The 26,291-nt window shown below is 30.2% G+C and overlaps 24 non-coding genes across 24 annotated transcripts; all 24 read right to left on the bottom strand.

Moving 5' to 3' along the window:
- Positions 1-1,277: 1,277 nt before the first annotated feature.
- On the bottom strand, positions 1,278-1,351 carry TRNAT-CGU (transfer RNA threonine (anticodon CGU)). The gene has a single exon. It is a non-coding gene; the product is annotated as a tRNA-Thr (tRNA).
- Positions 1,352-2,193: 842 nt separating this feature from the next.
- Positions 2,194-2,267, bottom strand: TRNAT-AGU (transfer RNA threonine (anticodon AGU)). Its single transcript has one exon. It is a non-coding gene; the product is annotated as a tRNA-Thr (tRNA).
- Positions 2,268-3,095: 828 nt separating this feature from the next.
- Positions 3,096-3,169, bottom strand: TRNAT-CGU (transfer RNA threonine (anticodon CGU)). The gene has a single exon. It is a non-coding gene; the product is annotated as a tRNA-Thr (tRNA).
- An 842-nt stretch (positions 3,170-4,011) lies between these two features.
- Positions 4,012-4,085, bottom strand: TRNAT-AGU (transfer RNA threonine (anticodon AGU)). Its single transcript has one exon. It is a non-coding gene; the product is annotated as a tRNA-Thr (tRNA).
- Positions 4,086-4,913: 828 nt separating this feature from the next.
- TRNAT-CGU (transfer RNA threonine (anticodon CGU)) lies at positions 4,914-4,987 on the bottom strand. The gene has a single exon. It is a non-coding gene; the product is annotated as a tRNA-Thr (tRNA).
- A 1,745-nt stretch (positions 4,988-6,732) lies between these two features.
- On the bottom strand, positions 6,733-6,806 carry TRNAT-CGU (transfer RNA threonine (anticodon CGU)). The gene has a single exon. It is a non-coding gene; the product is annotated as a tRNA-Thr (tRNA).
- An 842-nt stretch (positions 6,807-7,648) lies between these two features.
- Positions 7,649-7,722, bottom strand: TRNAT-AGU (transfer RNA threonine (anticodon AGU)). The gene has a single exon. It is a non-coding gene; the product is annotated as a tRNA-Thr (tRNA).
- An 828-nt stretch (positions 7,723-8,550) lies between these two features.
- Positions 8,551-8,624, bottom strand: TRNAT-CGU (transfer RNA threonine (anticodon CGU)). The gene has a single exon. It is a non-coding gene; the product is annotated as a tRNA-Thr (tRNA).
- A 1,745-nt stretch (positions 8,625-10,369) lies between these two features.
- Positions 10,370-10,443, bottom strand: TRNAT-CGU (transfer RNA threonine (anticodon CGU)). The gene has a single exon. It is a non-coding gene; the product is annotated as a tRNA-Thr (tRNA).
- An 842-nt stretch (positions 10,444-11,285) lies between these two features.
- TRNAT-AGU (transfer RNA threonine (anticodon AGU)) lies at positions 11,286-11,359 on the bottom strand. The gene has a single exon. It is a non-coding gene; the product is annotated as a tRNA-Thr (tRNA).
- An 828-nt stretch (positions 11,360-12,187) lies between these two features.
- Positions 12,188-12,261, bottom strand: TRNAT-CGU (transfer RNA threonine (anticodon CGU)). Its single transcript has one exon. It is a non-coding gene; the product is annotated as a tRNA-Thr (tRNA).
- An 842-nt stretch (positions 12,262-13,103) lies between these two features.
- On the bottom strand, positions 13,104-13,177 carry TRNAT-AGU (transfer RNA threonine (anticodon AGU)). The gene has a single exon. It is a non-coding gene; the product is annotated as a tRNA-Thr (tRNA).
- An 828-nt stretch (positions 13,178-14,005) lies between these two features.
- Positions 14,006-14,079, bottom strand: TRNAT-CGU (transfer RNA threonine (anticodon CGU)). The gene has a single exon. It is a non-coding gene; the product is annotated as a tRNA-Thr (tRNA).
- Positions 14,080-14,921: 842 nt separating this feature from the next.
- Positions 14,922-14,995, bottom strand: TRNAT-AGU (transfer RNA threonine (anticodon AGU)). The gene has a single exon. It is a non-coding gene; the product is annotated as a tRNA-Thr (tRNA).
- An 828-nt stretch (positions 14,996-15,823) lies between these two features.
- Positions 15,824-15,897, bottom strand: TRNAT-CGU (transfer RNA threonine (anticodon CGU)). The gene has a single exon. It is a non-coding gene; the product is annotated as a tRNA-Thr (tRNA).
- An 843-nt stretch (positions 15,898-16,740) lies between these two features.
- TRNAT-AGU (transfer RNA threonine (anticodon AGU)) lies at positions 16,741-16,814 on the bottom strand. Its single transcript has one exon. It is a non-coding gene; the product is annotated as a tRNA-Thr (tRNA).
- A 1,743-nt stretch (positions 16,815-18,557) lies between these two features.
- TRNAT-AGU (transfer RNA threonine (anticodon AGU)) lies at positions 18,558-18,631 on the bottom strand. Its single transcript has one exon. It is a non-coding gene; the product is annotated as a tRNA-Thr (tRNA).
- Positions 18,632-19,455: 824 nt separating this feature from the next.
- Positions 19,456-19,533, bottom strand: TRNAT-CGU (transfer RNA threonine (anticodon CGU)). Its single transcript has one exon. It is a non-coding gene; the product is annotated as a tRNA-Thr (tRNA).
- An 842-nt stretch (positions 19,534-20,375) lies between these two features.
- On the bottom strand, positions 20,376-20,449 carry TRNAT-AGU (transfer RNA threonine (anticodon AGU)). Its single transcript has one exon. It is a non-coding gene; the product is annotated as a tRNA-Thr (tRNA).
- Positions 20,450-21,273: 824 nt separating this feature from the next.
- Positions 21,274-21,351, bottom strand: TRNAT-CGU (transfer RNA threonine (anticodon CGU)). The gene has a single exon. It is a non-coding gene; the product is annotated as a tRNA-Thr (tRNA).
- Positions 21,352-22,193: 842 nt separating this feature from the next.
- On the bottom strand, positions 22,194-22,267 carry TRNAT-AGU (transfer RNA threonine (anticodon AGU)). The gene has a single exon. It is a non-coding gene; the product is annotated as a tRNA-Thr (tRNA).
- An 824-nt stretch (positions 22,268-23,091) lies between these two features.
- TRNAT-CGU (transfer RNA threonine (anticodon CGU)) lies at positions 23,092-23,169 on the bottom strand. Its single transcript has one exon. It is a non-coding gene; the product is annotated as a tRNA-Thr (tRNA).
- Positions 23,170-24,909: 1,740 nt separating this feature from the next.
- On the bottom strand, positions 24,910-24,987 carry TRNAT-CGU (transfer RNA threonine (anticodon CGU)). Its single transcript has one exon. It is a non-coding gene; the product is annotated as a tRNA-Thr (tRNA).
- Positions 24,988-25,829: 842 nt separating this feature from the next.
- Positions 25,830-25,903, bottom strand: TRNAT-AGU (transfer RNA threonine (anticodon AGU)). Its single transcript has one exon. It is a non-coding gene; the product is annotated as a tRNA-Thr (tRNA).
- Between the last annotated feature and the right edge of the window lie 388 nt (positions 25,904-26,291).

The following is a 26,291-nucleotide window of genomic DNA, read 5'->3' as shown; positions in this document are numbered from 1 at the left end:
CTATGATGACTAAACTGACTCTCAAATTACTGTACCTTGGGAAACTTACTTTTTTACAGACATTTTAACACTTCCTGTGTTATTCTCTTTTGACTGTACTCCAAATTAATTTTGCAGTTACCCAATATGATGAAGGCTATTTTGTAAAAATTCATATATTTACCTTAACATAGGCATATTTCTACAAATTAACTTATATTGAAATAGGGTGAAGTTTTGTTGTTTGTCATCTTCTGACATGGATGGCATCTTTAAACTTTTTTACATTGGTGACCAAATGTGCCAAAGTGAAAGCAGATAAAGGTTTTACACATCTTATTTTGTTATGCATCAACAAAAAACTACATACTGGTGTGATAAAAAGGTATCAAGCAAAGGTACTGCTGTGATTTGAACTCAAGATCTCCTGTTTACTAGACAGGCACTTTAACCAACTAAGCCACAGTGCCACTTGCACTGCCTTATGTATAATGACAAATTATATGTCTAAAGTATAATATTTTTTATTATTTTTATATATTTTTTTGAAACAAGTATTTTATTAATTCTTTAAACAGTTGGAAACTTACAGTAAGTTATGTAATGCTTTTCTCTCCTTTATTTTGTATATACAGGCCCTACATTCATACAATGTCTTGTCCAAGTCACTTGTTAATATGCTTTATTGTAATAGATATTATGGCGTTGTTATTAATGTAGTCATCCCTGGGAAATTAAAGTCAGTCTTTTGTTGGTACTCATACAGTTAAAAAGTAGTCGTGAAATGAAAAAATGAGATCTCAATGATAGAATTAATGTTAACATTTTATCTGGAAGCTTGCTCAATAAATGGAAAGATTGATTTCTGGAATTTCTTTCCTAACACAATATTGTTTATGTTAAGTAATACATAATCCATTATTTTCTATTGCTCTCCAAACTCTGATGACTAAATTGTCTATCCATTTATCTTGAGAAACTCACATTGTTAGTGACTTTTGTTTAAACATTTCCTCTGACTGGTCACCATATTGTTTCTGGAGATTGCTCAGACATGAATATTGCCAATTTCTGGAATTCTTTTCTAGTTACCTTGGCATCAATTTACTTCTACAAAAAAACTGATATTAAAAAAGGGGAATATTGCATTTTTTTGTGTTTCTGATTTGGACTGTATCTAGAAATGTGGTACATTTTACTGAACATGTGAGAAAGGGTAAAGGCTGCTGAAGCATTCACATGTCTTTTTGTGATGAATTAACAACAAACTATGTTCTGAGATGATGAAAATAAATGAAAGGCACTGCTGAGATTTGAACTCAGGATCTCCTGTTTACGAGACAGGCGCTTTAACCAACTAAGCCACAGCACCACATGATGCTCAAAAGCTTCACAAAGAAAAATGATATATCTAAGATATGCTATTTGGTAACAATTTTTGACATTCTTATAACTATTGCTTCATCAATTTTTCAAACCGTTGGAAATTTAGAGTATAAATAGAAAGTTGTGTTCTCTCTTTTCATTCATGATTTACAGGACCTACATTCTTAAAATATCTTGTCAAAGTAATTTTCTAATATATTTTTTTAGCACTTTTATTGATTTCTCTGTAAGTAATGCTACATGGGAATAAATGTCAATTAATTTTTGATATTCAGAAAACAAAAACATGTAGTAAAATTAAGAACTCTGTTTTAAAAAGTCAGAATTATGGTGAACATTCTTTATTTATGCTTTTTCAAGAGAATTTTAGCTTTTCATCAAGAAGTATTTTCCTAACACAATTTTAAGGATGTTATGGAAATAAATATGGGTTAAATGTCAATGATTCTCTAGCTATGATGACTAAACTGACTCTCAAATTACTGTACCTTGGGAAACTTACTTTTTTACAGACATTTTAACACTTCCTGTGTTATTCTCTTTTGACTGTACTCCAAATTAATTTTGCAGTTACCCAATATGATGAAGGCTATTTTGTAAAAATTCATATATTTACCTTAACATAGGCATATTTCTAGTAATTAACTTATATTGAAATAGGGTGAAGTTTTGTTGTTTGTCATCTTCTGACATGGATGGCATCTTTAAACTTTTTTACATTGGTGACCAAATGTGCCAAAGTGAAAGCAGATAAAGGTTTTACACATCTTATTTTGTTATGCATCAACAAAAAACTACATACTGGTGTGATAAAAAGGTATCAAGCAAAGGCACTGCTGTGATTTGAACTCAGGATCTCCTGTTTACTAGACAGGCGCTTTAACCAACTAAGCCACAGTGCCACTTGCACTGCCTTATGTATAATGACAAATTATATGTCTAAAGTATAATATTTTTTATTATTTTTATATATTTTTTTGAAACAAGTAGTTTATTAATTCTTTAAACAGTTGGAAACTTACAGTAAGTTATGTAATGCTTTTCTCTCCTTTATTTTGTATATACAGGCCCTACATTCATACAATGTCTTGTCCAAGTCACTTGTTAATATGCTTTATTGTAATAGATATTATGGCGTTGTTATTAATGTAGTCATCCCTGGGAAATTAAAGTCAGTCTTTTGTTGGTACTCATACAGTTAAAAAGTAGTCGTGAAATGAAAAAATGAGATCTCAATGATAGAATTAATGTTAACATTTTATCTGGAAGCTTGCTCAATAAATGGAAAGATTGATTTCTGGAATTTCTTTCCTAACACAATATTGTTTATGTTAAGTAATACATAATCCATTATTTTCTATTGCTCTCCAAACTCTGATGACTAAATTGTCTATCCATTTATCTTGAGAAACTCACATTGTTACTGACTTTTGTTTAAACATTTCCTCTGACTGGACACCATATTGTTTCTGGAGATTGCTCAGACATGAATATTGCCAATTTCTGGAATTCTTTTCTAGTTACCTTGGCATCAATTTACTTCTACAAAAAAACTGATATTAAAAAAGGGGAATATTGCATTTTTTTGTGTTTCTGATTTGGACTGTATCTAGAAATGTGGTACATTTTACTGAACATGTGAGAAAGGGTAAAGGCTGCTGAAGCATTCACATGTCTTTTTGTGATGAATTAACAACAGACTATGTTCTGAGATGATGAAAATAAATGAAAGGCACTGCTGAGATTTGAACTCAGGATCTCCTGTTTACGAGACAGGTGCTTTAACCAACTAAGCCACAGCACCACATGATGCTCAAATGCTTCACAAAGAAAAATGATATATCTAAGATATGCTATTTGGTAACAATTTTTGACATTCTTATAACTATTGCTTCATCAATTTTTCAAACCGTTGGAAATTTAGAGTATAAATAGAAAGTTGTGTTCTCTCTTTTCATTCATGATTTACAGGACCTACATTCTTAAAATATCTTGTCAAAGTAATTTTCTAATATATTTTTTTAGCACTTTTATTGATTTCTCTGTAAGTAATGCTACATGGGAATAAATGTCAATTAATTTTTGATATTCAGAAAACAAAAACATGTAGTAAAATTAAGAACTCTGTTTTAAAAAGTCAGAATTATGGTGAACATTCTTTATTTATGCTTTTTCAAGAGAATTTTAGCTTTTCATCAAGAAGTATTTTCCTAACACAATTTTAAGGATGTTATGGAAATAAATATGGGTTAAATGTCAATGATTCTCTAGCTATGATGACTAAACTGACTCTCAAATTACTGTACCTTGGGAAACTTACTTTTTTACAGACATTTTAACACTTCCTGTGTTATTCTCTTTTGACTGTACTCCAAATTAATTTTGCAGTTACCCAATATGATGAAGGCTATTTTGTAAAAATTCATATATTTACCTTAACATAGGCATATTTCTACAAATTAACTTATATTGAAATAGGGTGAAGTTTTGTTGTTTGTCATCTTCTGACATGGATGGCATCTTTAAACTTTTTTACATTGGTGACCAAATGTGCCAAAGTGAAAGCAGATAAAGGTTTTACACATCTTATTTTGTTATGCATCAACAAAAAACTACATACTGGTGTGATAAAAAGGTATCAAGCAAAGGCACTGCTGTGATTTGAACTCAGGATCTCCTGTTCACTAGACAGGCGCTTTAACCAACTAAGCCACAGTGCCACTTGCACTGCCTTATGTATAATGACAAATTATATGTCTAAAGTATAATATTTTTTATTATTTTTATATATTTTTTTGAAACAAGTAGTTTATTAATTCTTTAAACAGTTGGAAACTTACAGTAAGTTATGTAATGCTTTTCTCTCCTTTATTTTGTATATACAGGCCCTACATTCATACAATGTCTTGTCCAAGTCACTTGTTAATATGCTTTATTGTAATAGATATTATGGCGTTGTTATTAATGTAGTCATCCCTGGGAAATTAAAGTCAGTCTTTTGTTGGTACTCATACAGTTAAAAAGTAGTCGTGAAATGAAAAAATGAGATCTCAATGATAGAATTAATGTTAACATTTTATCTGGAAGCTTGCTCAATAAATGGAAAGATTGATTTCTGGAATTTCTTTCCTAACACAATATTGTTTATGTTAAGTAATACATAATCCATTATTTTCTATTGCTCTCCAAACTCTGATGACTAAATTGTCTATCCATTTATCTTGAGAAACTCACATTGTTACTGACTTTTGTTTAAACATTTCCTCTGACTGGACACCATATTGTTTCTGGAGATTGCTCAGACATGAATATTGCCAATTTCTGGAATTCTTTTCTAGTTACCTTGGCATCAATTTACTTCTACAAAAAAACTGATATTAAAAAAGGGGAATATTGCATTTTTTTGTGTTTCTGATTTGGACTGTATCTAGAAATGTGGTACATTTTACTGAACATGTGAGAAAGGGTAAAGGCTGCTGAAGCATTCACATGTCTTTTTGTGATGAATTAACAACAAACTATGTTCTGAGATGATGAAAATAAATGAAAGGCACTGCTGAGATTTGAACTCAGGATCTCCTGTTTACGAGACAGGTGCTTTAACCAACTAAGCCACAGCACCACATGATGCTCAAAAGCTTCACAAAGAAAAATGATATATCTAAGATATGCTATTTGGTAACAATTTTTGTCATTCTTATAACTATTGCTTCATCAATTTTTCAAACCGGTGGAAATTTAGAGTATAAATAGAAAGTTGTGTTCTCTCTTTTCATTCATGATTTACAGGACCTACATTCTTAAAATATCTTGTCAAAGTAATTTTCTAATATATTTTTTTTAGCACTTTTATTGATTTCTCTGTAAGTAATGCTACATGGGAATAAATGTCAATTAATTTTTGATATTCAGAAAACAAAAACATGTAGTAAAATTAAGAACTCTGTTTTAAAAAGTCAGAATTATGGTGAACATTCTTTATTTATGCTTTTTCAAGAGAATTTTAGCTTTTCATCAAGAAGTATTTTCCTAACACAATTTTAAGGATGTTATGGAAATAAATATGGGTTAAATGTCAATGATTCTCTAGCTATGATGACTAAACTGACTCTCAAATTACTGTACCTTGGGAAACTTACTTTTTTACAGACATTTTAACACTTCCTGTGTTATTCTCTTTTGACTGTACTCCAAATTAATTTTGCAGTTACCCAATATGATGAAGGCTATTTTGTAAAAATTCATATATTTACCTTAACATAGGCATATTTCTACAAATTAACTTATATTGAAATAGGGTGAAGTTTTGTTGTTTGTCATCTTCTGACATGGATGGCATCTTTAAACTTTTTTACATTGGTGACCAAATGTGCCAAAGTGAAAGCAGATAAAGGTTTTACACATCTTATTTTGTTATGCATCAACAAAAAACTACATACTGGTGTGATAAAAAGGTATCAAGCAAAGGTACTGCTGTGATTTGAACTCAAGATCTCCTGTTTACTAGACAGGCACTTTAACCAACTAAGCCACAGTGCCACTTGCACTGCCTTATGTATAATGACAAATTATATGTCTAAAGTATAATATTTTTTATTATTTTTATATATTTTTTTGAAACAAGTATTTTATTAATTCTTTAAACAGTTGGAAACTTACAGTAAGTTATGTAATGCTTTTCTCTCCTTTATTTTGTATATACAGGCCCTACATTCATACAATGTCTTGTCCAAGTCACTTGTTAATATGCTTTATTGTAATAGATATTATGGCATTGTTATTAATGTAGTCATCCCTGGGAAATTAAAGTCAGTCTTTTGTTGGTACTCATACAGTTAAAAAGTAGTCGTGAAATGAAAAAATGAGATCTCAATGATAGAATTAATGTTAACATTTTATCTGGAAGCTTGCTCAATAAATGGAAAGATTGATTTCTGGAATTTCTTTCCTAACACAATATTGTTTATGTTAAGTAATACATAATCCATTATTTTCTATTGCTCTCCAAACTCTGATGACTAAATTGTCTATCCATTTATCTTGAGAAACTCACATTGTTAGTGACTTTTGTTTAAACATTTCCTCTGACTGGTCACCATATTGTTTCTGGAGATTGCTCAGACATGAATATTGCCAATTTCTGGAATTCTTTTCTAGTTACCTTGGCATCAATTTACTTCTACAAAAAAACTGATATTAAAAAAGGGGAATATTGCATTTTTTTGTGTTTCTGATTTGGACTGTATCTAGAAATGTGGTACATTTTACTGAACATGTGAGAAAGGGTAAAGGCTGCTGAAGCATTCACATGTCTTTTTGTGATGAATTAACAACAAACTATGTTCTGAGATGATGAAAATAAATGAAAGGCACTGCTGAGATTTGAACTCAGGATCTCCTGTTTACGAGACAGGCGCTTTAACCAACTAAGCCACAGCACCACATGATGCTCAAAAGCTTCACAAAGAAAAATGATTTATCTAAGATATGCTATTTGGTAACAATTTTTGACATTCTTATAACTATTGCTTCATCAATTTTTCAAACCGTTGGAAATTTAGAGTATAAATAGAAAGTTGTGTTCTCTCTTTTCATTCATGATTTACAGGACCTACATTCTTAAAATATCTTGTCAAAGTAATTTTCTAATATATTTTTTTAGCACTTTTATTGATTTCTCTGTAAGTAATGCTACATGGGAATAAATGTCAATTAATTTTTGATATTCAGAAAACAAAAACATGTAGTAAAATTAAGAACTCTGTTTTAAAAAGTCAGAATTATGGTGAACATTCTTTATTTATGCTTTTTCAAGAGAATTTTAGCTTTTCATCAAGAAGTATTTTCCTAACACAATTTTAAGGATGTTATGGAAATAATTATGGGTTAAATGTCAATGATTCTCTAGCTATGATGACTAAACTGACTCTCAAATTACTGTACCTTGGGAAACTTACTTTTTTACAGACATTTTAACACTTCCTGTGTTATTCTCTTTTGACTGTACTCCAAATTAATTTTGCAGTTACCCAATATGATGAAGGCTATTTTGTAAAAATTCATATATTTACCTTAACATAGGCATATTTCTACAAATTAACTTATATTGAAATAGGGTGAAGTTTTGTTGTTTGTCATCTTCTGACATGGATGGCATCTTTAAACTTTTTTACATTGGTGACCAAATGTGCCAAAGTGAAAGCAGATAAAGGTTTTACACATCTTATTTTGTTATGCATCAACAAAAAACTACATACTGGTGTGATAAAAAGGTATCAAGCAAAGGCACTGCTGTGATTTGAACTCAGGATCTCCTGTTCACTAGACAGGCGCTTTAACCAACTAAGCCACAGTGCCACTTGCACTGCCTTATGTATAATGACAAATTATATGTCTAAAGTATAATATTTTTTATTATTTTTATATATTTTTTTGAAACAAGTAGTTTATTAATTCTTTAAACAGTTGGAAACTTACAGTAAGTTATGTAATGCTTTTCTCTCCTTTATTTTGTATATACAGGCCCTACATTCATACAATGTCTTGTCCAAGTCACTTGTTAATATGCTTTATTGTAATAGATATTATGGCGTTGTTATTAATGTAGTCATCCCTGGGAAATTAAAGTCAGTCTTTTGTTGGTACTCATACAGTTAAAAAGTAGTCGTGAAATGAAAAAATGAGATCTCAATGATAGAATTAATGTTAACATTTTATCTGGAAGCTTGCTCAATAAATGGAAAGATTGATTTCTGGAATTTCTTTCCTAACACAATATTGTTTATGTTAAGTAATACATAATCCATTATTTTCTATTGCTCTCCAAACTCTGATGACTAAATTGTCTATCCATTTATCTTGAGAAACTCACATTGTTACTGACTTTTGTTTAAACATTTCCTCTGACTGGACACCATATTGTTTCTGGAGATTGCTCAGACATGAATATTGCCAATTTCTGGAATTCTTTTCTAGTTACCTTGGCATCAATTTACTTCTACAAAAAAACTGATATTAAAAAAGGGGAATATTGCATTTTTTTGTGTTTCTGATTTGGACTGTATCTAGAAATGTGGTACATTTTACTGAACATGTGAGAAAGGGTAAAGGCTGCTGAAGCATTCACATGTCTTTTTGTGATGAATTAACAACAAACTATGTTCTGAGATGATGAAAATAAATGAAAGGCACTGCTGAGATTTGAACTCAGGATCTCCTGTTTACGAGACAGGTGCTTTAACCAACTAAGCCACAGCACCACATGATGCTCAAAAGCTTCACAAAGAAAAATGATATATCTAAGATATGCTATTTGGTAACAATTTTTGTCATTCTTATAACTATTGCTTCATCAATTTTTCAAACCGGTGGAAATTTAGAGTATAAATAGAAAGTTGTGTTCTCTCTTTTCATTCATGATTTACAGGACCTACATTCTTAAAATATCTTGTCAAAGTAATTTTCTAATATATTTTTTTTAGCACTTTTATTGATTTCTCTGTAAGTAATGCTACATGGGAATAAATGTCAATTAATTTTTGATATTCAGAAAACAAAAACATGTAGTAAAATTAAGAACTCTGTTTTAAAAAGTCAGAATTATGGTGAACATTCTTTATTTATGCTTTTTCAAGAGAATTTTAGCTTTTCATCAAGAAGTATTTTCCTAACACAATTTTAAGGATGTTATGGAAATAAATATGGGTTAAATGTCAATGATTCTCTAGCTATGATGACTAAACTGACTCTCAAATTACTGTACCTTGGGAAACTTACTTTTTTACAGACATTTTAACACTTCCTGTGTTATTCTCTTTTGACTGTACTCCAAATTAATTTTGCAGTTACCCAATATGATGAAGGCTATTTTGTAAAAATTCATATATTTACCTTAACATAGGCATATTTCTACAAATTAACTTATATTGAAATAGGGTGAAGTTTTGTTGTTTGTCATCTTCTGACATGGATGGCATCTTTAAACTTTTTTACATTGGTGACCAAATGTGCCAAAGTGAAAGCAGATAAAGGTTTTACACATCTTATTTTGTTATGCATCAACAAAAAACTACATACTGGTGTGATAAAAAGGTATCAAGCAAAGGTACTGTTGTGATTTGAACTCAAGATCTCCTGTTTACTAGACAGGCACTTTAACCAACTAAGCCACAGTGCCACTTGCACTGCCTTATGTATAATGACAAATTATATGTCTAAAGTATAATATTTTTTATTATTTTTATATATTTTTTTGAAACAAGTATTTTATTAATTCTTTAAACAGTTGGAAACTTACAGTAAGTTATGTAATGCTTTTCTCTCCTTTATTTTGTATATACAGGCCCTACATTCATACAATGTCTTGTCCAAGTCACTTGTTAATATGCTTTATTGTAATAGATATTATGGCATTGTTATTAATGTAGTCATCCCTGGGAAATTAAAGTCAGTCTTTTGTTGGTACTCATACAGTTAAAAAGTAGTCGTGAAATGAAAAAATGAGATCTCAATGATAGAATTAATGTTAACATTTTATCTGGAAGCTTGCTCAATAAATGGAAAGATTGATTTCTGGAATTTCTTTCCTAACACAATATTGTTTATGTTAAGTAATACATAATCCATTATTTTCTATTGCTCTCCAAACTCTGATGACTAAATTGTCTATCCATTTATCTTGAGAAACTCACATTGTTAGTGACTTTTGTTTAAACATTTCCTCTGACTGGTCACCATATTGTTTCTGGAGATTGCTCAGACATGAATATTGCCAATTTCTGGAATTCTTTTCTAGTTACCTTGGCATCAATTTACTTCTACAAAAAAACTGATATTAAAAAAGGGGAATATTGCATTTTTTTGTGTTTCTGATTTGGACTGTATCTAGAAATGTGGTACATTTTACTGAACATGTGAGAAAGGGTAAAGGCTGCTGAAGCATTCACATGTCTTTTTGTGATGAATTAACAACAAACTATGTTCTGAGATGATGAAAATAAATGAAAGGCACTGCTGAGATTTGAACTCAGGATCTCCTGTTTACGAGACAGGCGCTTTAACCAACTAAGCCACAGCACCACATGATGCTCAAAAGCTTCACAAAGAAAAATGATTTATCTAAGATATGCTATTTGGTAACAATTTTTGACATTCTTATAACTATTGCTTCATCAATTTTTCAAACCGTTGGAAATTTAGAGTATAAATAGAAAGTTGTGTTCTCTCTTTTCATTCATGATTTACAGGACCTACATTCTTAAAATATCTTGTCAAAGTAATTTTCTAATATATTTTTTTAGCACTTTTATTGATTTCTCTGTAAGTAATGCTACATGGGAATAAATGTCAATTAATTTTTGATATTCAGAAAACAAAAACATGTAGTAAAATTAAGAACTCTGTTTTAAAAAGTCAGAATTATGGTGAACATTCTTTATTTATGCTTTTTCAAGAGAATTTTAGCTTTTCATCAAGAAGTATTTTCCTAACACAATTTTAAGGATGTTATGGAAATAATTATGGGTTAAATGTCAATGATTCTCTAGCTATGATGACTAAACTGACTCTCAAATTACTGTACCTTGGGAAACTTACTTTTTTACAGACATTTTAACACTTCCTGTGTTATTCTCTTTTGACTGTACTCCAAATTAATTTTGCAGTTACCCAATATGATGAAGGCTATTTTGTAAAAATTCATATATTTACCTTAACATAGGCATATTTCTACAAATTAACTTATATTGAAATAGGGTGAAGTTTTGTTGTTTGTCATCTTCTGACATGGATGGCATCTTTAAACTTTTTTACATTGGTGACCAAATGTGCCAAAGTGAAAGCAGATAAAGGTTTTACACATCTTATTTTGTTATGCATCAACAAAAAACTACATACTGGTGTGATAAAAAGGTATCAAGCAAAGGCACTGCTGTGATTTGAACTCAGGATCTCCTGTTTACTAGACAGGCGCTTTAACCAACTAAGCCACAGTGCCACTTGCACTGCCTTATGTATAATGACAAATTATATGTCTAAAGTATAATATTTTTTATTATTTTTATATATTTTTTTGAAACAAGTAGTTTATTAATTCTTTAAACAGTTGGAAACTTACAGTAAGTTATGTAATGCTTTTCTCTCCTTTATTTTGTATATACAGGCCCTACATTCATACAATGTCTTGTCCAAGTCACTTGTTAATATGCTTTATTGTAATAGATATTATGGCGTTGTTATTAATGTAGTCATCCCTGGGAAATTAAAGTCAGTCTTTTGTTGGTACTCATACAGTTAAAAAGTAGTCGTGAAATGAAAAAATGAGATCTCAATGATAGAATTAATGTTAACATTTTATCTGGAAGCTTGCTCAATAAATGGAAAGATTGATTTCTGGAATTTCTTTCCTAACACAATATTGTTTATGTTAAGTAATACATAATCCATTATTTTCTATTGCTCTCCAAACTCTGATGACTAAATTGTCTATCCATTTATCTTGAGAAACTCACATTGTTACTGACTTTTGTTTAAACATTTCCTCTGACTGGACACCATATTGTTTCTGGAGATTGCTCAGACATGAATATTGCCAATTTCTGGAATTCTTTTCTAGTTACCTTGGCATCAATTTACTTCTACAAAAAAACTGATATTAAAAAAGGGGAATATTGCATTTTTTTGTGTTTCTGATTTGGACTGTATCTAGAAATGTGGTACATTTTACTGAACATGTGAGAAAGGGTAAAGGCTGCTGAAGCATTCACATGTCTTTTTGTGATGAATTAACAACAAACTATGTTCTGAGATGATGAAAATAAATGAAAGGCACTGCTGAGATTTGAACTCAGGATCTCCTGTTTACGAGACAGGTGCTTTAACCAACTAAGCCACAGCACCACATGATGCTCAAATGCTTCACAAAGAAAAATGATATATCTAAGATATGCTATTTGGTAACAATTTTTGACATTCTTATAACTATTGCTTCATCAATTTTTCAAACCGTTGGAAATTTAGAGTATAAATAGAAAGTTGTGTTCTCTCTTTTCATTCATGATTTACAGGACCTACATTCTTAAAATATCTTGTCAAAGTAATTTTCTAATATATTTTTTTAGCACTTTTATTGATTTCTCTGTAAGTAATGCTACATGGGAATAAATGTCAATTAATTTTTGATATTCAGAAAACAAAAACATGTAGTAAAATTAAGAACTCTGTTTTAAAAAGTCAGAATTATGGTGAACATTCTTTATTTATGCTTTTTCAAGAGAATTTTAGCTTTTCATCAAGAAGTATTTTCCTAACACAATTTTAAGGATGTTATGGAAATAAATATGGGTTAAATGTCAATGATTCTCTAGCTATGATGACTAAACTGACTCTCAAATTACTGTACCTTGGGAAACTTACTTTTTTACAGACATTTTAACACTTCCTGTGTTATTCTCTTTTGACTGTACTCCAAATTAATTTTGCAGTTACCCAATATGATGAAGGCTATTTTGTAAAAATTCATATATTTACCTTAACATAGGCATATTTCTACAAATTAACTTATATTGAAATAGGGTGAAGTTTTGTTGTTTGTCATCTTCTGACATGGATGGCATCTTTAAACTTTTTTACATTGGTGACCAAATGTGCCAAAGTGAAAGCAGATAAAGGTTTTACACATCTTATTTTGTTATGCATCAACAAAAAACTACATACTGGTGTGATAAAAAGGTATCAAGCAAAGGCACTGCTGTGATTTGAACTCAGGATCTCCTGTTTACTAGACAGGTGCTTTAACCAACTAAGCCACAGTGCCACTTGCACTGCCTTATGTATAATGACAAATTATATGTCTAAAGTATAATATTTTTTATTATTTTTATATATTTTTTTGAAACAAGTAGTTTATTAATTCTTTAAACAGTTGGAAACTTACAGTAAGTTATGTAATGCTTTTCTCTCCTTTATTTTGTATATACAGGCCCTACATTCATACAATGTCTTGTCCAAGTCACTTGTTAATATGCTTTATTGTAATAGATATTATGGCGTTGTTATTAATGTAGTCATCCCTGGGAAATTAAAGTCAGTCTTTTGTTGGTACTCATACAGTTAAAAAGTAGTCGTGAAATGAAAAAATGAGATCTCAATGATAGAATTAATGTTAACATTTTATCTGGAAGCTTGCTCAATAAATGGAAAGATTGATTTCTGGAATTTCTTTCCTAACACAATATTGTTTATGTTAAGTAATACATAATCCATTATTTTCTATTGCTCTCCAAACTCTGATGACTAAATTGTCTATCCATTTATCTTGAGAAACTCACATTGTTACTGACTTTTGTTTAAACATTTCCTCTGACTGGACACCATATTGTTTCTGGAGATTGCTCAGACATGAATATTGCCAATTTCTGGAATTCTTTTCTAGTTACCTTGGCATCAATTTACTTCTACAAAAAAACTGATATTAAAAAAGGGGAATATTGCATTTTTTTGTGTTTCTGATTTGGACTGTATCTAGAAATGTGGTACATTTTACTGAACATGTGAGAAAGGGTAAAGGCTGCTGAAGCATTCACATGTCTTTTTGTGATGAATTAACAACAAACTATGTTCTGAGATGATGAAAATAAATGAAAGGCACTGCTGAGATTTGAACTCAGGATCTCCTGTTTACGAGACAGGTGCTTTAACCAACTAAGCCACAGCACCACATGATGCTCAAATGCTTCACAAAGAAAAATGATATATCTAAGATATGCTATTTGGTAACAATTTTTGACATTCTTATAACTATTGCTTCATCAATTTTTCAAACCGTTGGAAATTTAGAGTATAAATAGAAAGTTGTGTTCTCTCTTTTCATTCATGATTTACAGGACCTACATTCTTAAAATATCTTGTCAAAGTAATTTTCTAATATATTTTTTTAGCACTTTTATTGATTTCTCTGTAAGTAATGCTACATGGGAATAAATGTCAATTAATTTTTGATATTCAGAAAACAAAAACATGTAGTAAAATTAAGAACTCTGTTTTAAAAAGTCAGAATTATGGTGAACATTCTTTATTTATGCTTTTTCAAGAGAATTTTAGCTTTTCATCAAGAAGTATTTTCCTAACACAATTTTAAGGATGTTATGGAAATAAATATGGGTTAAATGTCAATGATTCTCTAGCTATGATGACTAAACTGACTCTCAAATTACTGTACCTTGGGAAACTTACTTTTTTACAGACATTTTAACACTTCCTGTGTTATTCTCTTTTGACTGTACTCCAAATTAATTTTGCAGTTACCCAATATGATGAAGGCTATTTTGTAAAAATTCATATATTTACCTTAACATAGGCATATTTCTACAAATTAACTTATATTGAAATAGGGTGAAGTTTTGTTGTTTGTCATCTTCTGACATGGATGGCATCTTTAAACTTTTTTACATTGGTGACCAAATGTGCCAAAGTGAAAGCAGATAAAGGTTTTACACATCTTATTTTGTTATGCATCAACAAAAAACTACATACTGGTGTGATAAAAAGGTATCAAGCAAAGGCACTGCTGTGATTTGAACTCAGGATCTCCTGTTTACTAGACAGGTGCTTTAACCAACTAAGCCACAGTGCCACTTGCACTGCCTTATGTATAATGACAAATTATATGTCTAAAGTATAATATTTTTTATTATTTTTATATATTTTTTTGAAACAAGTAGTTTATTAATTCTTTAAACAGTTGGAAACTTACAGTAAGTTATGTAATGCTTTTCTCTCCTTTATTTTGTATATACAGGCCCTACATTCATACAATGTCTTGTCCAAGTCACTTGTTAATATGCTTTATTGTAATAGATATTATGGCGTTGTTATTAATGTAGTCATCCCTGGGAAATTAAAGTCAGTCTTTTGTTGGTACTCATACAGTTAAAAAGTAGTCGTGAAATGAAAAAATGAGATCTCAATGATAGAATTAATGTTAACATTTTATCTGGAAGCTTGCTCAATAAATGGAAAGATTGATTTCTGGAATTTCTTTCCTAACACAATATTGTTTATGTTAAGTAATACATAATCCATTATTTTCTATTGCTCTCCAAACTCTGATGACTAAATTGTCTATCCATTTATCTTGAGAAACTCACATTGTTACTGACTTTTGTTTAAACATTTCCTCTGACTGGACACCATATTGTTTCTGGAGATTGCTCAGACATGAATATTGCCAATTTCTGGAATTCTTTTCTAGTTACCTTGGCATCAATTTACTTCTACAAAAAAACTGATATTAAAAAAGGGGAATATTGCATTTTTTTGTGTTTCTGATTTGGACTGTATCTAGAAATGTGGTACATTTTACTGAACATGTGAGAAAGGGTAAAGGCTGCTGAAGCATTCACATGTCTTTTTGTGATGAATTAACAACAAACTATGTTCTGAGATGATGAAAATAAATGAAAGGCACTGCTGAGATTTGAACTCAGGATCTCCTGTTTACGAGACAGGTGCTTTAACCAACTAAGCCACAGCACCACATGATGCTCAAAAGCTTCACAAAGAAAAATGATATATCTAAGATATGCTATTTGGTAACAATTTTTGTCATTCTTATAACTATTGCTTCATCAATTTTTCAAACCGGTGGAAATTTAGAGTATAAATAGAAAGTTGTGTTCTCTCTTTTCATTCATGATTTACAGGACCTACATTCTTAAAATATCTTGTCAAAGTAATTTTCTAATATATTTTTTTTAGCACTTTTATTGATTTCTCTGTAAGTAATGCTACATGGGAATAAATGTCAATTAATTTTTGATATTCAGAAAACAAAAACATGTAGTAAAATTAAGAACTCTGTTTTAAAAAGTCAGAATTATGGTGAACATTCTTTATTTATGCTTTTTCAAGAGAATTTTAGCTTTTCATCAAGAAGTATTTTCCTAACACAATTTTAAGGATGTTATGGAAATAAATATGGGTTAAATGTCAATGATTCTCTAGCTATGATGACTAAACTGACTCTCAAATTACTGTACCTTGGGAAACTTACTTTTTTACAGACATTTTAACACTTCCTGTGTTATTCTCTTTTGACTGTACTCCAAATTAATTTTGCAGTTACCCAATATGATGAAGGCTATTTTGTAAAAATTCATATATTTACCTTAACATAGGCATATTTCTACAAATTAACTTATATTGAAATAGGGTGAAGTTTTGTTGTTTGTCATCTTCTGACATGGATGGCATCTTTAAACTTTTTTACATTGGTGACCAAATGTGCCAAAGTGAAAGCAGATAATGGTTTTACACATCTTATTTTGTTATGCATCAACAAAAAACTACATACTGGTGTGATAAAAAGGTATCAAGCAAAGGTACTGCTGTGATTTGAACTCAGGATCTCCTGTTTACTAGACAGGCGCTTTAACCAACTAAGCCACAGTGCCACTTGCACTGCCTTATGTATAATGACAAATTATATGTCTAAAGTATAATATTTTTTATTATTTTTATATATTTTTTTGAAACAAGTATTTTATTAATTCTTTAAACAGTTGGAAACTTACAGTAAGTTATGTAATGCTTTTCTCTCCTTTATTTTGTATATACAGGCCCTACATTCATACAATGTCTTGTCCAAGTCACTTGTTAATATGCTTTATTGTAATAGATATTATGGCGTTGTTATTAATGTAGTCATCCCTGGGAAATTAAAGTCAGTCTTTTGTTGGTACTCATACAGTTAAAAAGTAGTCGTGAAATGAAAAAATGAGATCTCAATGATAGAATTAATGTTAACATTTTATCTGGAAGTTTGCTCAATAAATGGAAAGATTGATTTCTGGAATTTCTTTCCTAACACAATATTGTTTATGTTAAGTAATACATAATCCATTATTTTCTATTGCTCTCCAAACTCTGATGACTAAATTGTCTATCCATTTATCTTGAGAAACTCACATTGTTACTGACTTTTGTTTAAACATTTCCTCTGACTGGACACTATATTGTTTCTGGAGATTGCTCAGACATGAATATTGCCAATTTCTGGAATTCTTTTCTAGTTACCTTGGCATCAATTTACTTCTACAAAAAAACTGATATTAAAAAAGGGGAATATTGCATTTTTTTGTGTTTCTGATTTGGACTGTATCTAGAAATGTGGTACATTTTACTGAACATGTGAGAAAGGGTAAAGGCTGCTGAAGCATTCACGTGTCTTTTTGTGATGAATTAACAACAAACTATGTTCTGAGATGATGAAAATAAATGAAATGCACTGCTGAGATTTGAACTCAGGATCTCCTGTTTACAAGACATGTGCTTTAACCAACTAAGCCACAGCACCACATGATGCTCAAAAGTTTCACAAAGAAAAATGATATATCGAAGATATGCTATTTGGTAACAATTTTTGACATTCTTATAACTATTGCTTCATCAATTTTTCAAACCGGTGGAAATTTAGAGTATAAATAGAAAGTTGTGTTCTCTCTTTTCATTCATGATTTACAGGACCTACATTCTTAAAATATCTTGTCAAAGTAATTTTCTAATATATTTTTTAGCACTTTTATTGATTTCTCTGTAAGTAATGCTACATGGGAATAAATGTCAATTAATTTTTGATATTCAGAAAACAAAAACATGTAGTAAAATTAAGAACTCTGTTTTAAAAAGTCAGAATTATGGTGAACATTCTTTATTTATGCTTTTTCAAGAGAATTTTAGCTTTTCATCAAGAAGTATTTTCCTAACACAATTTTAAGGATGTTATGGAAATAAATATGGGTTAAATGTCAATGATTCTCTAGCTATGATGACTAAACTGACTCTCAAATTACTGTACCTTGGGAAACTTACTTTTTTACAGACATTTTAACACTTCCTGTGTTATTCTCTTTTGACTGTACTCCAAATTAATTTTGCAGTTACCCAATATGATGAAGGCTATTTTGTAAAAATTCATATATTTACCTTAACATAGGCATATTTCTACAAATTAACTTATATTGAAATAGGGTGAAGTTTTGTTGTTTGTCATCTTCTGACATGGATGGCATCTTTAAACTTTTTTACATTGGTGACCAAATGTGCCAAAGTGAAAGCAGATAAAGGTTTTACACATCTTATTTTGTTATGCATCAACAAAAAACTACATACTGGTGTGATAAAAAGGTATCAAGCAAAGGTACTGCTGTGATTTGAACTCAGGATCTCCTGTTTACTAGACAGGCGCTTTAACCAACTAAGCCACAGTGCCACTTGCACTGCCTTATGTATAATGACAAATTATATGTCTAAAGTATAATATTTTTTATTATTTTTATATATTTTTTTGAAACAAGTATTTTATTAATTCTTTAAACAGTTGGAAACTTACAGTAAGTTATGTAATGCTTTTCTCTCCTTTATTTTGTATATACAGGCCCTACATTCATACAATGTCTTGTCCAAGTCACTTGTTAATATGCTTTATTGTAATAGATATTATGGCGTTGTTATTAATGTAGTCATCCCTGGGAAATTAAAGTCAGTCTTTTGTTGGTACTCATACAGTTAAAAAGTAGTCGTGAAATGAAAAAATGAGATCTCAATGATAGAATTAATGTTAACATTTTATCTGGAAGCTTGCTCAATAAATGGAAAGATTGATTTCTGGAATTTCTTTCCTAACACAATATTGTTTATGTTAAGTAATACATAATCCATTATTTTCTATTGCTCTCCAAACTCTGATGACTAAATTGTCTATCCATTTATCTTGAGAAACTCACATTGTTACTGACTTTTGTTTAAACATTTCCTCTGACTGGTCACCATATTGTTTCTGGAGATTGCTCAGACATGAATATTGCCAATTTCTGGAATTCTTTTCTAGTTACCTTGGCATCAATTTACTTCTACAAAAAAACTGATATTAAAAAAGGGGAATATTGCATTTTTTTGTGTTTCTGATTTGGACTGTATCTAGAAATGTGGTACATTTTACTGAACATGTGAGAAAGGGTAAAGGCTGCTGAAGCATTCACGTGTCTTTTTGTGATGAATTAACAACAAACTATGTTCTGAGATGATGAAAATAAATGAAATGCACTGCTGAGATTTGAACTCAGGATCTCCTGTTTACGAGACAGGCGCTTTAACCAACTAAGCCACAGCACCACATGATGCTCAAAAGCTTCACAAAGAAAAATGATATATCTAAGATATGCTATTTGGTAACAATTTTTGACATTCTTATAACTATTGCTTCATCAATTTTTCAAACCGGTGGAAATTTAGAGTATAAATAGAAAGTTGTGTTCTCTCTTTTCATTCATGATTTACAGGACCTACATTCTTAAAATATCTTGTCAAAGTAATTTTCTAATATATTTTTTTAGCACTTTTATTGATTTCTCTGTAAGTAATGCTACATGGGAATAAATGTCAATTAATTTTTGATATTCAGAAAACAAAAACATGTAGTAAAATTAAGAACTCTGTTTTAAAAAGTCAGAATTATGGTGAACATTCTTTATTTATGCTTTTTCAAGAGAATTTTAGCTTTTCATCAAGAAGTATTTTCCTAACACAATTTTAAGGATGCTATGGAAATAAATATGGGTTAAATGTCAATGATTCTCTAGCTATGATGACTAAACTGACTCTCAAATTACTGTACCTTGGGAAACTTACTTTTTTACAGACATTTTAACACTTCCTGTGTTATTCTCTTTTGACTGTACTCCAAATTAATTTTGCAGTTACCCAATATGATGAAGGCTATTTTGTAAAAATTCATATATTTACCTTAACATAGGCATATTTCTACAAATTAACTTATATTGAAATAGGGTGAAGTTTTGTTGTTTGTCATCTTCTGACATGGATGGCATCTTTAAACTTTTTTACATTGGTGACCAAATGTGCCAAAGTGAAAGCAGATAATGGTTTTACACATCTTATTTTGTTATGCATCAACAAAAAACTACATACTGGTGTGATAAAAAGGTATCAAGCAAAGGTACTGCTGTGATTTGAACTCAGGATCTCCTGTTTACTAGACAGGCGCTTTAACCAACTAAGCCACAGTGCCACTTGCACTGCCTTATGTATAATGACAAATTATATGTCTAAAGTATAATATTTTTTATTATTTTTATATATTTTTTTGAAACAAGTATTTTATTAATTCTTTAAACAGTTGGAAACTTACAGTAAGTTATGTAATGCTTTTCTCTCCTTTATTTTGTATATACAGGCCCTACATTCATACAATGTCTTGTCCAAGTCACTTGTTAATATGCTTTATTGTAATAGATATTATGGCGTTGTTATTAATGTAGTCATCCCTGGGAAATTAAAGTCAGTCTTTTGTTGGTACTCATACAGTTAAAAAGTAGTCGTGAAATGAAAAAATGAGATCTCAATGATAGAATTAATGTTAACATTTTATCTGGAAGCTTGCTCAATAAATGGAAAGATTGATTTCTGGAATTTCTTTCCTAACACAATATTGTTTATGTTAAGTAATACATAATCCATTATTTTCTATTGCTCTCCAAACTCTGATGACTAAATTGTCTATCCATTTATCTTGAGAAACTCACATTGTTACTGACTTTTGTTTAAACATTTCCTCTGACTGGTCACCATATTGTTTCTGGAGATTGCTCAGACATGAATATTGCCAATTTCTGGAATTCTTTTCTAGTTACCTTGGCATCAATTTACTTCTACAAAAAAACTGATATTAAAAAAGGGGAATATTGCATTTTTTTGTGTTTCTGATTTGGACTGTATCTAGAAATGTGGTACATTTTACTGAACATGTGAGAAAGGGTAAAGGCTGCTGAAGCATTCACGTGTCTTTTTGTGATGAATTAACAACAAACTATGTTCTGAGATGATGAAAATAAATGAAATGCACTGCTGAGATTTGAACTCAGGATCTCCTGTTTACGAGACAGGCGCTTTAACCAACTAAGCCACAGCACCACATGATGCTCAAAAGCTTCACAAAGAAAAATGATATATCTAAGATATGCTATTTGGTAACAATTTTTGACATTCTTATAACTATTGCTTCATCAATTTTTCAAACCGGTGGAAATTTAGAGTATAAATAGAAAGTTGTGTTCTCTCTTTTCATTCATGATTTACAGGACCTACATTCTTAAAATATCTTGTCAAAGTAATTTTCTAATATATTTTTTTAGCACTTTTATTGATTTCTCTGTAAGTAATGCTACATGGGAATAAATGTCAATTAATTTTTGATATTCAGAAAACAAAAACATGTAGTAAAATTAAGAACTCTGTTTTAAAAAGTCAGAATTATGGTGAACATTCTTTATTTATGCTTTTTCAAGAGAATTTTAGCTTTTCATCAAGAAGTATTTTCCTAACACAATTTTAAGGATGCTATGGAAATAAATATGGGTTAAATGTCAATGATTCTCTAGCTATGATGACTAAACTGACTCTCAAATTACTGTACCTTGGGAAACTTACTTTTTTACAGACATTTTAACACTTCCTGTGTTATTCTCTTTTGACTGTACTCCAAATTAATTTTGCAGTTACCCAATATGATGAAGGCTATTTTGTAAAAATTCATATATTTACCTTAACATAGGCATATTTCTACAAATTAACTTATATTGAAATAGGGTGAAGTTTTGTTGTTTGTCATCTTCTGACATGGATGGCATCTTTAAACTTTTTTACATTGGTGACCAAATGTGCCAAAGTGAAAGCAGATAATGGTTTTACACATCTTATTTTGTTATGCATCAACAAAAAACTACATACTGGTGTGATAAAAAGGTATCAAGCAAAGGTACTGCTGTGATTTGAACTCAGGATCTCCTGTTTACTAGACAGGCGCTTTAACCAACTAAGCCACAGTGCCACTTGCACTGCCTTATGTATAATGACAAATTATATGTCTAAAGTATAATATTTTTTATTATTTTTATATATTTTTTTGAAACAAGTATTTTATTAATTCTTTAAACAGTTGGAAACTTACAGTAAGTTATGTAATGCTTTTCTCTCCTTTATTTTGTATATACAGGCCCTACATTCATACAATGTCTTGTCCAAGTCACTTGTTAATATGCTTTATTGTAATAGATATTATGGCGTTGTTATTAATGTAGTCATCCCTGGGAAATTAAAGTCAGTCTTTTGTTGGTACTCATACAGTTAAAAAGTAGTCGTGAAATGAAAAAATGAGATCTCAATGATAGAATTAATGTTAACATTTTATCTGGAAGCTTGCTCAATAAATGGAAAGATTGATTTCTGGAATTTCTTTCCTAACACAATATTGTTTATGTTAAGTAATACATAATCCATTATTTTCTATTGCTCTCCAAACTCTGATGACTAAATTGTCTATCCATTTATCTTGAGAAACTCACATTGTTACTGACTTTTGTTTAAACATTTCCTCTGACTGGTCACCATATTGTTTCTGGAGATTGCTCAGACATGAATATTGCCAATTTCTGGAATTCTTTTCTAGTTACCTTGGCATCAATTTACTTCTACAAAAAAACTGATATTAAAAAAGGGGAATATTGCATTTTTTTGTGTTTCTGATTTGGACTGTATCTAGAAATGTGGTACATTTTACTGAACATGTGAGAAAGGGTAAAGGCTGCTGAAGCATTCACGTGTCTTTTTGTGATGAATTAACAACAAACTATGTTCTGAGATGATGAAAATAAATGAAATGCACTGCTGAGATTTGAACTCAGGATCTCCTGTTTACGAGACAGGCACTTTAACCAACTAAGCCACAGCACCACATGATGCTCAAAAGCTTCACAAAGAAAAATGATATATCTAAGATATGCTATTTGGTAACAATTTTTGACATTCTTATAACTATTGCTTCATCAATTTTTCAAACCGGTGGAAATTTAGAGTATAAATAGAAAGTTGTGTTCTCTCTTTTCATTCATGATTTACAGGACCTACATTCTTAAAATATCTTGTCAAAGTAATTTTCTAATATATTTTTTTAGCACTTTTATTGATTTCTCTGTAAGTAATGCTACATGGGAAAAAATGTCAATTAATTTTTGATATTCAGAAAACAAAAACATGTAGTAAAATTAAGAACTCTGTTTTAAAAAGTCAGAATTATGGTGAACATTCTTTATTTATGCTTTTTCAAGAGAATTTTAGCTTTTCATCAAGAAGTATTTTCCTAACACAATTTTAAGGATGTTATGGAAATAAATATGGGTTAAATGTCAACGATTCTCTAGCTATGATGACTAAACTGACTCTCAAATTACTGTACCTTGGGAAACTTACTTTTTTACAGACATTTTAACACTTCCTGTGTTATTCTCTTTTGACTGTACTCCAAATTAATTTTGCAGTTACCCAATATGATGAAGGCTATTTTGTAAAAATTCATATATTTACCTTAACATAGGCATATTTCTACAAATTAACTTATATTGAAATAGGGTGAAGTTTTGTTGTTTGTCATCTTCTGACATGGATGGCATCTTTAAACTTTTTTACATTGGTGACCAAATGTGCCAAAGTGAAAGCAGATAAAGGTTTTACACATCTTATTTTGTTATGCATCAACAAAAAACTACATACTGGTGTGATAAAAAGGTATCAAGCATAGGCACTGCTGTGATTTGAACTCAGGATCTCCTTTTTACTAGACAGGCACTTTAACTAACTAAGCCACAGTGCCACTTGCACTGCCTTATGTATAATGACAAATTATATGTCTAAAGTATAATATTTTTTATTATTTTTATATATTTTTTTGAAACAAGTATTTTATTAATTATTTAAACAGTTGGAAACTTACAGTTAGTTATGTAATGCTTTTCTCTCCTTTATTTTGTATATACAGGCCCTACATTCATACAATGTCTTGTCCAAGTCACTTGTTAATATGCTTTATTGTAATAGATATTATGGCGTTGTTATTAATGTAGTCATCCCTGGGAAATTAAAGTCAGTCTTTTGTTGGTACTCATACAGTTAAAAAGTAGTCGTGAAATGAAAAAATGAGATCTCAATGATAGAATTAATGTTAACATTTTATCTGGAAGCTTGCTCAATAAATGGAAAGATTGATTTCTGGAATTTCTTTCCTAACACAATATTGTTTATGTTAAGTAATACATAATCCATTATTTTCTATTGCTCTCCAAACTCTGATGACTAAATTGTCTATCCATTTATCTTGAGAAACTCACATTGTTACTGACTTTTGTTTAAACATTTCCTCTGACTGGTCACCATATTGTTTCTGGAGATTGCTCAGACATGAATATTGCCAATTTCTGGAATTCTTTTCTAGTTACCTTGGCATCAATTTACTTCTACAAAAAAACTGATATTAAAAAAGGGGAATATTGCATTTTTTTGTGTTTCTGATTTGGACTGTATCTAGAAATGTGGTACATTTTACTGAACATGTGAGAAAGGGTAAAGGCTGCTGAAGCATTCACGTGTCTTTTTGTGATGAATTAACAACAAACTATGTTCTGAGATGATGAAAATAAATGAAATGCACTGCTGAGATTTGAACTCAGGATCTCCTGTTTACGAGACAGGCGCTTTAACCAACTAAGCCACAGCACCACATGATGCTCAAAAGCTTCACAAAGAAAAATGATATATCTAAGATATGCTATTTGGTAACAATTTTTGACATTCTTATAACTATTGCTTCATCAATTTTTCAAACCGGTGGAAATTTAGAGTATAAATAGAAAGTTGTGTTCTCTCTTTTCATTCATGATTTACAGGACCTACATTCTTAAAATATCTTGTCAAAGTAATTTTCTAATATATTTTTTTAGCACTTTTATTGATTTCTCTGTAAGTAATGCTACATGGGAAAAAATGTCAATTAATTTTTGATATTCAGAAAACAAAAACATGTAGTAAAATTAAGAACTCTGTTTTAAAAAGTCAGAATTATGGTGAACATTCTTTATTTATGCTTTTTCAAGAGAATTTTAGCTTTTCATCAAGAAGTATTTTCCTAACACAATTTTAAGGATGTTATGGAAATAAATATGGGTTAAATGTCAACGATTCTCTAGCTATGATGACTAAACTGACTTTCAAATTACTGTACCTTGGGAAACTTACTTTTTTACAGACATTTTAACACTTCCTGTGTTATTCTCTTTTGACTGTACTCCAAATTAATTTTGCAGTTACCCAATATGATGAAGGCTATTTTGTAAAAATTCATATATTTACCTTAACATAGGCATATTTCTACAAATTAACTTATATTGAAATAGGGTGAAGTTTTGTTGTTTGTCATCTTCTGACATGGATGGCATCTTTAAACTTTTTTACATTGGTGACCAAATGTGCCAAAGTGAAAGCAGATAAAGGTTTTACACATCTTATTTTGTTATGCATCAACAAAAAACTACATACTGGTGTGATAAAAAGGTATCAAGCATAAGCACTGCTGTGATTTGAACTCAGGATCTCCTGTTTACTAGACAGGCGCTTTAACCAACTAAGCCACAGTGCCACTTGCACTGCCTTATGTATAATGACAAATTATATGTCTAAAGTATAATATTTTTTATTATTTTTATATATTTTTTGAAACAAGTATTTTATTAATTCTTTAAACAGTTGGAAACTTACAGTAAGTTATGTAATGCTTTTCTCTCCTTTATTTTGTATATACAGGCCCTACATTCATACAATGTCTTGTCCAAGTCACTTGTTAATATGCTTTATTGTAATAGATATTATGGCGTTGTTATTAATGTAGTCATCCCTGGGAAATTAAAGTCAGTCTTTTGTTGGTACTCATACAGTTAAAAAGTAGTCGTGAAATGAAAAAATGAGATCTAAATGATAGAATTAATGTTAACATTTTATCTGGAAGCTTGCTCAATAAATGGAAAGAT

This window comes from Pseudophryne corroboree, chromosome 11 (assembly GCF_028390025.1).
Source record: "Pseudophryne corroboree isolate aPseCor3 chromosome 11, aPseCor3.hap2, whole genome shotgun sequence".
Lineage (NCBI taxonomy): Eukaryota > Metazoa > Chordata > Amphibia > Anura > Myobatrachidae > Pseudophryne > Pseudophryne corroboree.
Note: the sequence above shows the minus strand (reverse complement) of the source record. Positions and strands in the feature narration are given on the sequence as shown.